Here is a 14,828-nt window from a genome sequence, read left to right as displayed (position 1 = left end):
GAAGAGATGGGAGTGCCATTCTTGCCATCAGGAGTCAAAGAGAGTGGAAGAGAAGCTAACTCTGGTCCAGTCATGCAAGCAAAGGGAAGGAAGATCTGATCCCAATTGAAAGACTCTGGAGGCTTCCATCACCTCACTAATACCTTCTCTTGGCTTCAGTGTGTTCTTGAAGAAGAGTTGAGGGGGAGTTGACCAAGACCAAACTGACGGGCTACGAAAGACAGATTGCAAAACTCATAAGTTGGAAGGTTGCCTAGAAGGAAGGAACCTGTAGCCATTTTGCTACAGCATGATGAAATTCAGCTAGAAGAACGCAAGGTTTGATAAAGGAATTAAAGATTGCAGCTGCCATTTCGTCTGAACAGCCTAATTCAAATCAAAATTTAAATGGGAGGACCAGCTCATTGTTCTCATCCTCATCATAAGGTAGCCAAGTCAATGTATCTGCATCAAATCCTCTATAAAACTTCCTGAAGAGATGGTCAACATCGATATCAATTGTTATGGCCGATGCGGACTCACCATAGCTCATGCACTAACATGTTCTTCCTTCTTCACCTCTATATTCCTCATCAAAGTTCGAGGAAGAAAAGCTAAGGTTCTGAGATCAGGCCTTACAATCTTGTGCACATATAGGTTCAGCCATAGCTGTATCAACCACTAAGGACCACTAATAGTATGCACTAGTTTATTCTTCAATAACTGGGCAGCTACCTGGTGCATCAGATAATAAGTAGCTCCTAACAGATACTTTCCAAGGGGGATATCCTTGCCCACTGCCAGATGCTCTACCATAAGTTTGTGATTGTAAGTTGGGCCACAAGATGACCCACAGAAGATGAATCTTTGTAGCCACATATTCAAAAAAGTCACGTATTCTCTTTCACTAAAAGCTGATCCGTCTCCAATATGGTTTAGGATGTAGCTCGCCCATCCTGTGCAGTCTAATATCTTGGTTATTTTTTGGAACCAGCACTTAAGTAATCATAAGACTTTATTCTAAGGCCGGTCAACATGTAAACATCGACCAGAGTGATGGTCATTGGGCTGTGACAAAAAACGAAAGCATTCAGGGTATGAGACCAGAAATAAGATGCAGAAATCAGGAGTGAATCATTCCTCTCCATTCTAGATAACGAGTGTCAAACATTGAGTCAAATCATAAACCTCCTAAACTCCAGCCTTTTTCTCGGAGACCCTACGAAACCAGTCTCTCCATCCCCTAAGCATTTTGGACCAGTTTCTGAAAGGAGTTTTGGTGTTCCAGGAGGACGAATCCACAACAGATTGTTCGAAGGGGATTTGGTTAGTTTCTTAACGGATAAAATTAGATAGATCAGGATCACCCATAGGCCCAAGAAAATAGACATTAGGAGCAACGACTGATGGAATCAAGATTTCGCTCCTCGTTTCCTAGAAATCGGATGAAATAAATTTGAGAGAAAAGGAAATACAGGGTAGCGACCGTACTTTGAGAATGGGAACTTGAAAGCATACCTCAGGGATGTGGTCGTTGGTCATCATTGCAGCCAAAATAGATTTGAATCTGAGGAGGACCGCTTGAATAAAATTTGATAGGGCAAAGGATTTGTCAGGGTTAAGACTTTGGCGATGGCGGCGTCGGCTATTAAGATTTGCTCGAGAAAGAAGGGAAAAGCAAACAGGCCGAGTGAGTTGGAAAAGATACTATTGGGATATTATATAAGACTTGGGCCGAGAAGTCAGGAGTCACGCGTATATCTCGGAATAGAACGGTTGCGGCGTGGTAAACAGATAAACAAGAATTTTGGAATAAAAATCATTTTTATCCCAAAATTGGGGGGCATGTGTTTACACCAGAATTTGGAAAGAAGAACACGGGAACTCGAAGCTTCCAAAATTGTGTTGATCAAGGAATCGATTGCATGAGGATTGATATCAGCTGATTCAGATACGACACTAGAATCGGCTCTCTTTGAAGGACGTCAGCAGATAACGATAATGGGCTACGGTTGGCGTCAAGAAATACATATCGGACATTACAAAAAGGGAAAGATTAGGGTCCATGTTATCTTAAGTTAGAAATGTTTTCTTTTATACCTAAGATTGTAATCAGTCATACTTGAGTAGGATTCATGGTTAGTGTAAGGAAAATGGACCCTAGACCCATTTACTTTGAATTTTGGTGTTTGATGACCAACACATCCAAGTTGGACTAATAAATTTACATGTGATTGTTTTATAGTTCAATAGGGTGCAAGACGTGACTTGGACGAAGGCGATGTGATGATCCGATGATCAACACCATAAGCAAGACCCTAGGAGCACAAGAGAAGACCCAAGATATCATGCAAAGTCCAAGCATGAAGATAGGAACCAAGCCGTACGCAAGATCACGAAGAAACGAGCTCACAGAGGTGACCGGACGCATATGGAAAGTGACCAGATGCTCTGATCAAGAGGCTCAGCAACAACAGGTGTCAGCAGCGACCGGACGCTGGCAGCAAATTGACCGGACACGGGACTGCAGCGTCTGATCGAGTACAAAAAGGTTCCAGAGCGGTGAAATTACGATCGGGCGCGTCTGGTGGCATGTGACCGGACGCTTGCAGCGTCCGATCAGTTGATCACAGCTTCAACGGTCGAGACGACCGGACGCGTCCGGTTAGGACGTGATCAGCGTCCGATCAGTAGCAGAAAAGCAGAATTTCATCCCCAATGGCTACTTTCTTAGTGGGGCTTATAAATCGACCCCAAACCGGCCATTTGAAGTGTGTGGAGCTGAGAAAACATATCAAGGGTGTTGATACACCATTTTAGTGATCTCCACTTGCATAGTGCTTAGTGATTCATTAGGTGATTAGCGTAGGTGCTTTGCAAAGTGCTTAGGTTGATTAGACCACCACTCATGCGCTTGCTCTAGGTTTAGGCCTAGTGTTTAGTGAGGTTTGCATACCTCTTACCACTTGATGCTTGCGCGCACCATTGTTGTACATCGGAGGGGCTTATAGTCTTGTGAGATCATACCAACCGCGGTTGTGGTGTGGCCGCCACCGTGAACCAAAGGGAATAAGGCCCGCGATGTTTCGACCGAAAGCTTGATAGTGAAGACGGCGAGGAGCATCCGAAAGAGGCTTGCCGGAAGACACGTCGGAGACCCACTTGCGCGTGGAGAAGGCCCGAGGCTATCCACGGAGTTACCCGACCGAGAGCTTGGCCCTTGCGAGGGATTCCTTATGAGGGGCTCCAACAAGGACTAGGCGGAAGCTTGCATGATTCTCGATACCTCGGTAAAAATACCAGAGTCATCGACGGGAGTTTACATATCTCTATCTTGCTTTTTAGCTTCCGCATTTATATTAATTGTATTACTCCTTTTGCGGTAGAGATAGCAACACACTAGCAAAACCATAGGCGCACATTTAGATAGTTTATCTTTTGCATAGGTTTCGCTAAGGTTAGTAAAAGAGGCCATAGTTTAGAGTTAGATTTTTAAGTTGCCTAATTCACCCCCCTCTTAGGCATCACGTTCCCTTACAGTTAGGCTCCGGGTATAAATATCGAACCCCAACTATTGTAAAGGGACATCCAATCAATCAAATACAATTTACCTTTTTTGGCTCTGTGCCAACCCTTAGGAGTAGGAGTAGAGTAGATTCCGATGAGTTCTTCAACAAGCAGGGCTGCATCGGTCCGACCGACCTCTGGCTTGTCTGTAAGTACCGTCATGGCTTATACTTCTGTTTGTACAGCTGCATCGATCCCGTCAACCTCCACTATGAACTCAAGTATAATTTAGTTATCGACTCTTATCTAGTTCAAGTATGGCTGCATCGATCCGGTCGACCTCCATAGCTCGAATTAAATCAAGGTCATGTTATTGGCTCTACCTAAGAGTGGCAATCTTTGGGTAGATTTATTAAGTTACCAATCTTGCTGATGTTTTTATTGCTAATAGTTTGCAACAACATCAATCTGCCCGGTCGAGATCGATCTAGATCGGCCTCATATCCTTTTAGTCCGTCGTTTGCTTTGTTATAATACGACGATCCTTACTTTGGGAGATGAGTTATGTTTTATCGGTTGCTCTACTTCGATCTTAATCGTGCATAGTACGCGGTTAAGGCACGCATGATCTTGAAGAGGTTTGTTGGCTAGTTAAATATGATCTATGATTCACTATTATGGCTGTAACGATCCAGTCGATCTCCACTGATAGCACTTTAGATTGGAGGATGCTAGTTGGTAGATTTGTTTTCGATCAGGCATGACCTTAACTGTTTGCTATGCCTGCATCGGCTAAATAGCCGATCACCTATGCGTTAACGCCTATAGTGTGTTTATATAATTCTGTTGAACGTGAATAGATCTGTTTACTTTAAAGGTTTGATTTGTTGTCTTTATCACAGCTGCATTGATCCGGTTGAACCCCACTGTTAGAGATAGTAGGTTAGATCTGATGAGTCCATAGGTTTGTCCAAGTAAAATAGTCGATTGTTCTCACGCTGTAGTCCCTTTTCACCCGAATCGGTTATTTTAGCCGATTCACCTGAGCCTTCACGTATAGCATGTCTTTCGAAAAGCCTGTCGAAGGGTAGATGGTTTTGCGGATTCTTCAGTTTTAGTTTGTTATTATCATCGTAGCTGCCATCGATCCGGTCGAACATCTCTGTTAATGGTAATAGATTAGATTTAGAGCATTTGTAGATCTATTTGTATTAGACAGTCGATTTGTTCGCATGCTATATCTTTTCTTGTTAGATTCTTTGGCTCAATAATTTATACTGGTAATATCCACCTAGCTGATGATTTTACTTATATATGCGGGCATTGTACTTATCAACATAAAATCAAGCACGATCCATAAGTTCTACTGTCCGTAATAACCGATTTCTGTGTGTATCGACTATTTAGTTGATTTTCTCGTTTGGCTGCTCCCGAAGCGGCACACTTGGAACTGTCTAGGCAAAGACCAGCATATTCCACCTTAAATTACTGATAAACTTTCTCTCCTTATCAATTGCCGGTCAAATTGACTGGCACACCTCGAGAGGAATTCGCAGGATCGGTTAACCCTACGTTGAAGCCAAGCGGATCTCTGGGCTCATCCTAAGCAGATCCTTTCGGCTTGCTGTGTGTCAATGCATTTTCGTGCCAGCAAATAGTCCCGTGTATAATCTAAATTATAGTAATCTAGCTATGATCCAAACAGATTCTAAAAGTATCATTTTAGGAGATGGAGTGCTGTAGCAAGTCTCCCATCTCATCTCATGTACCTATAATTTTTAAAGAGAGAACCCCTCTCCACTATCCCTATAGGACACAAGTTTTAGATAATATATTATTGTATCAATGCTCTATAATATTATGTATTAATTTTAAGATACTCTTCTAAAAACAACTTACACAACTTATAAGAGATACAATACAAAAGATCTAGTGAAGTTGCTATAGATCACAAAGACATTGCTGTCTCAAATGCAACAGAACTAAATGTGGTAAAAAGATGTAAAGCAATCGGTTCTTAGTCAGAAGTCACAAACAATCACATGTTACCATGTCGTTGCATAAACCAAAAGATACCCCTTTGCACAAATGAAAATAAAAAATAACATTGTTACTCCACTGTGTTATTGCCCAATTTGACAAAATGCTTTGTATGTTAGATAATCTACTGCTACCTTGTGTGAACACATCAAGGAAAGGTGGCGCCGAAAGGCCCCCTGCTGTGTTACTGTAGGCGCTGTAGGTGCAGACGCCGTATGGCTCACCTGCAGCACTATAGGCACATACAGAGGCCGGCGCAGAGTCAATCCTGTATGTTATCTAGTTACTGTTGCAGCAGGGCAACTGTACTGAGACTAGATTAATAGAGTTGTATAAATAGACTACCACGACAACTCAACAAAGAGAGTTCAGATTTGCCATCTCCCATACAGGGCTTCGGCCAACGCTAGTGTCTGGTACTGTGTGCATGCTCTGTTCTCCCTTCTTCTAGCTCTAGCCATAGTGTGTGGGACGGACAACGCTTGTTCGTGGTCAGCATGGCTAGTGGGTGCTCGGCAACACTAGCGGGTGCTTGGCAAGACTGGTGAGTGGTTCACTCACCTGAGCCGGTGATCCTGTGGGCCAACAAGTGGTATCAGAGTCGTACAAGCACCATCACTAGACTAACCGCTGACGATGACGGGCGGTTCAGAGATGGGCGACAGTAGTGGCACTGCTGTGGTTGCCTAGCCACGACCGGAGGTCGTTGTTAGCACGGTGCGGGAGGTCAGCGGCACTAGTTGGTCAACGCTGACTCGCACCAACTATGGAGAGTGGTCGGTGACCATGAAGGTCAAGCTCAGAGCCTGACGGCTCTGAAATGCTATTGACAAGGGCACCGACAATGAAGAAGATGACATGTCAACGTTGGAGGCTATCCTTGCTGCTGTATCGACGGAGTATAGGGAGTCATTGGGGGCGAAGAGCTCGTCTAACGAGGCGTGGGAGGCTATTGCGGCTATGCACGTCGGTTCCGACCACGCAAAGAAGGCGACGGCCTAGCTTCTAAAGTAGGACTACGCCAACCTCAAGTTCAAGGATGGTGAAACGGTGGAGGACTTCTCCCTCCGCCCATAGATGCTCATCAGCAAGCTGAAGAGCCACGGCGTCACCATCGACGAAGAGAAGGCGGTCTCCAAGTACCTCCACTCCGTGCCGACAAAGTACATCCATATCGCTCTCCATAGAGACGATGCTAGACTTATCCACCCTCCCCAGTGAGGATGTGACAGGTCGTCTGCGGGTGGTGGACGAGCGCTTGGAGCAGGCGATAGCAACAAAGGACAGCGAGAAACTCCTACTGATGGAAGAGGAGTGGGCTGCTCGGAGGAACTCCAGGAAGGCAGCGTCCTCCAGCCGCGGTGGCAATGGCAAGCGTCATGGCAAGGTTTCTTCGGAGAAGAAGAAGCAAGTCGACTCCAACGTCTGTCGACGCTACGGGAAGATGGGCCATTAGACACGGAATGCCCAAATCGCAAGTAGCAGAAGAAGGCTGAAGCTCATCTGGCGCAAGCTGATGATGAGGATGAGGCCACTATCCTGATGGTGACGTTCTGTGCACTACACGACGTCAAGGCCGAGGAGAAGGAAGAGGCGTGGACGGTGGAAGGACCTGGGAAGGCCCTGAAGACTGTTAACCTTGACGAACCACGCGCCCAAGTTCACCTAGGACGTGTGGGCGCCGACCAGAAGTAGCGGTGGTGTCTGGACTCCGGTGCCAGCAACCACATGACGGGCTCCAAGGCATCCTTCTCCGAGCTCGACGACGATGTTACCGGTACGGTGAAGTTTGGTGACGACTCAATGGTGGCTATCCAAGGGCGCGGCACCATCATCTTCAAGTGCCAGAATGGGGAGCACAGCGCGCTAACGGATGTATATTACATCCCGCAGCTGCGTTCTAGCATCATCAGCATTGGTCAGCTGGATGAGCGCGGTAGCGAGGTACTGATCAAGGATGGAGTGCTTAGGATCAGGGACCGGGAGCAGTGACTTCTTGCTAAGGTGAAGAGGTCCCTGAACCGGTTGTACTTGCTCGACCTGAAGGTAGAGCAACCGGTGTGCCTGGCGGCAAGGCACTCCGAGGAACCATGGATGTGGCATGCCCGGTTCGGACATCTCAGCTTTGACGTGCTTGGTCGGCAGGAGAAGATGGTCCGAGGGCTACCCCACATCAAGCATGGAGGCGAGCTATGTGACAGCTACCTGGCCAAGAAGCAGAGGAGGCTACCTTTCCCAAAGGCGGCCAAGTATCACACGAAGGACGCTCTTGAGCTTGTCCACGGCGACCTCTGTGGGCCGATCACGCCTACTACAAACGGTGGTCGGTGGTACTTTCTCCTGCTCGTGGATGATTACAGTCGCTACATGTGGGTGCAACTCCTGACGAGCAAGGACGAAGCAGCGGTGGCGATCAAGAAGTTCAAGATGCGCGCGGAGGCCAAGAGTGACAAGAAGCTCCGCGTGCTGAGGACTGATCGCGGCGATGAATTCACTTCGGTGGAGTTCACTGCGTATTGCGTGGATCAGGGTGTGGGGCAACACCACACTGCGCCGTACTCGCCACAACAGAATGGCGTGGTGGAGAGGTGGAACCAGACGGTGGTCGGCATGGCCCGATCCATGATGAAGGGCAAAGGCATGCCGACAAGGTTCTGGGGAGAGGCGATGACCACGACGGTGTTCATCCTCAACCGCTCTTCGACCAAGGCCCTGACGGGCAAGATGTCGTTCGAAGCTTCATATGGACACAAGCCGAGCGTGTCCTTCCTTCGGACATTCGGCTGCATCGGTCACGTTAGGAAGATGAAGCCGAACCCCACCAAGCTGGAGGACAGGAGCACACCCATGGTGTTCCTGGGCTACGCGGAGGGTACCAAGGCGTACTGGCTCTACGACCCACGTGGAGACAAGGTGCTTGTCTCGCGCGACGTCGTGTTCGACGAGGAGACGGCTTGGGACTAGAGCAGTCCGAGCACGGGGGACGCTGGCGGCTTCACCAGCACCTTCATCGTCGAGCACTTGGTCATCCACGGTGGTGGAGACGCTGGGAAAGAGGTGCCGAGCACTCCGGGAGGAGTGCCGAGCACTCCGATGGTAGAGCCGAGCACTCCTAGGGCAGTGCCGAGCACTTCGGGAGGGATGCTGAGCACTCCGAGAAGAGTGCTGAGGACTCCGAGAGGGATGCCAAGCATGCCAGGAGTGGTGTCGGAAGGTTCTGTAGTGGTGGCGACCACTCCAGGACAGGTGTCGAGCACTCCGGTGGTAGAGACAAGACGTCTTGCAGTGATGCCGACCACTCCAAGAGTGAGGCTGGCCACTCCTAGTGTGGCTGAACACTGCAGGAGTAATGACGAGCTGTCCAGAAGTAGTGCCGAGCACTGTAACCAGGGTGCCGAGCACTCAAGCTGCTATGCCGAGCACTTTGGTGGAACAGGGAACTTCATCGATGCCGATCGAGTTCACCTCACCTCCAAGTGACATCAATGAGTTCATGGACGCCTACCACGAAGGTAAGAAGGTGCGATTCTACAGGCTGCATGACATCATCGATGGCACAGGACCCTCAGGACTGGCTGGTCGGCTGCTCAATGACGCAAAGCTGCAACTCATCAATGCAGAGGAACCACCCACGTTCACGCTGGCCAAGCGGGACAGAAACTGGCAACGGGCGATATTGAAGGAGATGAAGGCGATCGAGGAAAACGAGACATGGTAGCTCGTCGATCCACCTCTAGGATGTCGTTCGATCAGCCTGAAGTGGGTGTACAAGGTCAAACGGGACGAGCTCGGCGCCATTGTTAAGCACAAGGCGCGCCTCATCGCCCGAGGCTTTGTACAACGCGAGGGCATAGACTTCGAGGAGGTCTTTGCGCCAGTAGCGCACATGGAGTCGGTCCATTTGCTACTAGCCTTAGCAGCAGCAAAGGACTGGCGCGTCCATCACTTGGATGTTAAATCGGCCTTCCTCAACGGCGAACTAGCGGAAACGGTCTTCGTCAGGCAACCTCCAGGTTTTACCGTCAAGAGAGAGGAGCATAGGGTGCTCCGACTGCGCAAGGCGCTCTACGGGTTGCGACAAGCCCCACGAGCATGGAACGCTAAGCTTGACGCCACGCTGGATAAGCTTGGGTTTCAGAGGTGCACAACCGAGCACGCACTCTACACATGACAACGGGGGAAGGAGGAGCTCGACGTCGGCGTGTATGTGGATGACTTGATCGTCACTGGCGTGCGCACGAAGGACATCAACAGCTTCAAGCGTGAGATGGCGGCTCGTTTTCAAAGGAGCGATCTCGGCGCACTCTCCTACTACCTCGGCATCGAGGTAAAACAGGGGAAGGAGGAACTCATGCTCGGTCAGAGTGCGTATGCCTCTAAGCTGTTGGAGAGGAGCGGCATGGCTGAGTGTAAGCCATGCGTGACTCCGATGGAGGAGCGGATGAAGCTGACGAAGGCCAGTACCGCGACGAAGGTGGATGCAACACTCTACCGGAGCATCGTCGACGGTCTGCGCTACCTAGTCCACACAAAACCGGACATTACGTTCGTCGTGGGCTACGTCAGTCGCTTCATGAAGGATCCCAGAGAGGATTAGGGGAAGATTGTGCGGTCTTGTGCCTACAGTAGGATTAGAGAAAGATTGTTAGATAATCTACTGCTACCTTGTGTGAACACAGCAAGGGAAGACGACGCTGAAAGACCCCCTGCTGTGTTACTGTAGCGCTGCAGGTGTAGGCGCTGCACGGCTCACCTACAGCACTGTAGGCACATACAGAGGCCGACGCAGAGTCAGTCATGTATGTTATCTAGTCACTGTTGTAGCAGGGCAGCTGTACTAGGATTAGATGGATAGAGTTGTATAAATAGACTACCACGACAACTCAGTAAAGAGAGTTCAGATTTACCATCTCCCATACAGGGCTTCGGTCAACGCTGATGTCTTGTAATGTATGTGCATGCTCTGTTCTCCCTTCTTCTTCTAGCTCTAGCCACAGTGTGTGGGATGGACAACGCTTGTTTGTGGTCGGCACGGCTAGTGGGTGCCCAGCAACACTAGCGGGTGCTCGACAAGAGTCACTCACATGAGCTAGTAATCCTGTGAGCCAACATTGTATTACATTACTAAACATCATGTGCATTTATTCTAACAAGAAGCATTAATACCAAATTTTAACAAAGATAATTATGGAGAGAAGACACGGCACATGCAACATTGCCTTCTTCCAAAATTCAAATTTTGAGTTTTCACCTGAACAGTAAATCACTATTCTACACACAGGTTTACTATGGAAAATTTAATGAGATAGTGATATGATAATGTGGCTTCTGTCTGTCAATAACATTGTGTAAGATTAATTAAAAGATTAAAGCTTGTAATAACAATAGTTTGGACTCAGGGTCACAATAAGTTATAGCACCCCACTTTGCAAATTGCTTGATTTAAGGATTGGAAATTATAGTGTAACAGCTCCAAGTACAATTTTTAAAACCCTAAACTTTATGCTAACAGAAAAAGAGAAAACAGAATTCAGATATAGATGCTTCTTTTCAAACTCAGATCCCAAAAGTATTCACAGACTAGAATTATAGACTTCTAACACATGATAACCATCAAATGTTATCTGGATATCTGTTCCTCAGTACATCTTAAACCAAGGAAATGAGACAAGGCATACCTTTTTTTCCTTTTTAACATTTTTAGCTTTTGGAATTTACATTTATCTCATTACCATTTAGATAAACATCATTATACCCAATTACAGGTATACTTAAAGAATGTATGTTCCAGCCACTCAATCATGGATCATATAAACAATAGCCTTCTTGAGTAGACAATAACAACCATGACCAGTTAAATCGTTATCTTTCATGTGAATATAACTTGTTTCTTATTAACTAGGATGTAGTTAATATAACAGCTACACCACCTTTTACTTTACACCTGAATAAAAACTCCAGCATGTTAACTAATACCTCACTTAAAGGCCATATGTAAGCAACTGATAACAATCCATACATCCATAAAAGAAAAGAATATGAACATCAGAACATGTTAGCGCTTATTTTATTCCCTTATGTAATCACAAGGACAGGGACAACAATGCTAGCTAAGACTAAAAATGGCCATCTCATGAAACAACTTAATTGAACAATAAGAAAGTTTCCAGAACATAGAGTAAACACAAAAAAGAAACCTTAGGATCTGACCAACCATGGCTACTAAGATACGCATGCAAGAGGTCAAAAAATCAGAACAAATCAAAGTTCAAGTAGGATCATATCAATTGTCAAACCCTTCCTCAGATTCGTTTGCAGCTGCAACTGCATCAGGCTTCTTCCCAGCTCTTTTAGCCCGAGTTACTGGTAATTGAGCACTCCCATTCTTCTCTCCTACAGCTGGGGAACCCCTCCACCCAAAGGACCTCTCCAGCAGTGCCTCCCGCACCTTCATCACCTCAAGTTTCTCATCAATCTTCCTCCAATCCTCCCCCTTCTCAGCAAGAACCTCCTCACGTGGGCGAGCAACTCCAAATGGGTTGGAAGATCTAGCTCTCGGTTGAATCTCTAACTTATCCACTTTAGGCTCTTCCCTCCAGTCCTGCCCCTTCGCAGCAAGGACGTCCTCACGAGGGCGGGCTGCGCAAAACGGGTTTGAAGACTTGCTTCTTGGTATCTGCTCTCCCTTCTCTTTGTTATCCTCATTCCCATCTGTATTATCCAACTTATCTCCATCAGTGCAATTCGAAAGAGGCAACGTCTGCTTTTGCAAATTGAGACCGGGCCGACCAGCCCGGCTGCCACCAACATTACTCATCTCCTCCCTCCTACACCAAGAATCAGCATCAGCACTACCATCTCTGTTGAAACCCCAAACTGGCCCACCCCTCTTGCTGTCAGCAGGTGGGGGTGGCAGTGGCACAGAAGAGCTCTTGTTGGAAACCCAGCTTGCGGAGTCATCAGCGTGAGAGTGCGAGTCGCCTCCGAAACCCCCACCGACGCGCTCCCTGCGTTCAGGGAATGGGGCAACAGCCGTCCTCTTCGTGGACACCCAGTCTTCGACATCATCAGCGCGTGACGCCGACGAATCCACGCCAAATCCTCCCATCCTCTCCCTCCTCTCTAAGGGCTTCTTGCCAGCACCCCAATCGTCAGCCTCATCTGCGCGCGACGGGCCGATGTCCTCGCGGTCTCATCCCCCGCGCCGCGGCTCGTCGGAACTACGGGGACCTCCTCCGGCACCGCCCCAGCGCGCGCCCCCGAAGCCGCGAGTGTTCGCGAGCTCCTCCTCGGTGCGCTCGCGGGGACCCTTGGGGAGGTCGGGAATCTCTTCGGAGGCGGGCCTGCGAGAGGAGTGCAGAACGTACTTGCCCGTGTTGAACTCGGCAAGAGGGATGGGCTGGGCCTTCTTTTTCTTGGGGACCTTGGTGGTGGCGGCGGTGGCGAGGTCGGGGAAGTCATCGGCGGGGACGACGGGCGGCGCCAGCGGGGGCAGTTCGTCCTGCTCCTCGGCGGCGAGGGCCCAAGAGCCAGGCTTGGCCCACGCGGAAGCGACGGCCATATCTGCGTGCGGCGGCGCCCTCGCGTTTGTTGGTGGCGTGCGGTGGCGCTCTCGCGTGCGTCTGCCGCGCTTGGGGGTTGAGAGGGGATTGTCTAGGGTACGAGAGGCTGGCGCGGGCGGGCCCGTGTTTTTTAGCATGGACTGGGCCCGTGGACTTCCGGTACAGAAGGCAAACCAAAAACGGACCCGGATCGGATTTAAGCTGTGTTTGGCATTGCAATCTCGTATACTCCTAAACGTCTGAAGAAACTGTTTGGATCTTATATCACATTCTAATTTATAAGATGTTTTTCCAAAAAAACTAAATAACAATATGCTTAAAAACTCTGAACTTTTTAGGAACTGTATATCCCATATTAACTTGTTGCGCTAAAAAAAGAATTAACTCAAAAAAGACAGAAAAGTAGGAAGCAATAAGATGAGAATCTATGCCTGAAATATTTTGGTTCCGAATCACTTGCTCATACGGATCCTCTAATTTCTTGTCCTCAATAGCAGCAAATCGATCAATTTCTTCCCTCTTCAGTTTTAGATCTCTCTCATGAAATCCATCGTCAGGGCTAGCAGATCTGTTCTTTTGTTTTTTCCACGTGTGTGCTGCACAGGAGTACATGAATGCCATTCAGAAACCTCTGCTGGTATTCGTTGGCTCTTTTTTTTTTACTCCTTGGCTTGTGTTGTTTGCCTTTGGAATGACCCAAAGCAGCCCACGTAAGGCTCACGAGAAGCTGCCAACCAAAAAAAGAACGCGCACTGAGCACGGGCGCGCACTGAGTTTCCCGCCAGGAAAAAATTCCATGACGTCCAAGCTAGGGCCTCTTTGATCACAGGATAGGAAACATACGAGCATAGAAAAAACATAGGAATCTATGTGCTATGTTTCTCCAATTCTATAGGGATAAAAACACAGAAAAGTGAATCAGCAGCTCTTTGACAGCACTATAAGAAAAACACAGGATTTCTGTACACGTTTGAGAAACCCTTTGCTAGCCGTTGCATTCAAATCAGACAACTAGCCGTTACATGGAGTTATTATAAGCACATGCAGCAGCATACAAACGCAGCCTTCTCATTTGCATCCTGAAGAGACCAAGTAGCTCATCTCCACATTCGCTCAGTCACAAAACACCACAAGAAAGCCTTCTTCACATACAGCTAGCTCATCTCCAAGCGCGTGTTTAATTTCAGGAAGTTGGAATTTGGGGCTACTGTAGCATTTTCGTTTTTATTTAGTAATTAGTGTTCAATTATAGACTAATTAGGCTCAAAACGTTCGTCTCGCAATTTCCTACCAAACTGTGCAATTAGTTTTTTTTCGTCTACATTTAATGCTCCATGCATGGGCCGCAAACATTCGATGTGACAGGTACTGTAGCATTTTTTTTGGGAATTTGAGGTGGAACTAAACAAGGCGCAAATCTGATTGGTCACAAAGCAGGGCAAGAGATCTGACTGGCACAGACACTTCATTTGGTAAGCCACAAGTCTCATAACTGAACTTCAATTTCTGTAAATATATATGAACTTTTATTTATGTACAGATGGACAACTTATTTCCTTGTTTGGTATCTACTATATATTAGGTGGTAAACATATGTAAAGTGAACCTGCAACATATTTGAGTATCTCTAGTTGGTTTTCCATTGTGTTAGTCATGGATACAAACTATCGACGACGATCAAAAAATGAAGATGAGTTCATGTTGTTTGTTCTCCCTACAATAGAAGATTCATCACAGCCA

General features: G+C 47.5%; 1 pseudogene; it reads right to left on the bottom strand.

Annotated features, from left to right (window-relative positions):
* Positions 1-11,571: 11,571 nt before the first annotated feature.
* Positions 11,572-13,168, bottom strand: LOC136463330 (eukaryotic translation initiation factor 4B3-like; annotated as a pseudogene).
* Positions 13,169-14,828: the final 1,660 nt, after the last annotated feature.

The sequence above is a fragment of the Miscanthus floridulus genome, chromosome 7 (genome assembly GCF_019320115.1).
Source record: "Miscanthus floridulus cultivar M001 chromosome 7, ASM1932011v1, whole genome shotgun sequence".
In the NCBI taxonomy this organism is placed as follows: Eukaryota; Viridiplantae; Streptophyta; class Magnoliopsida; order Poales; family Poaceae; genus Miscanthus; species Miscanthus floridulus.
This window is presented reverse-complemented; position numbering and strand designations above follow the sequence as displayed.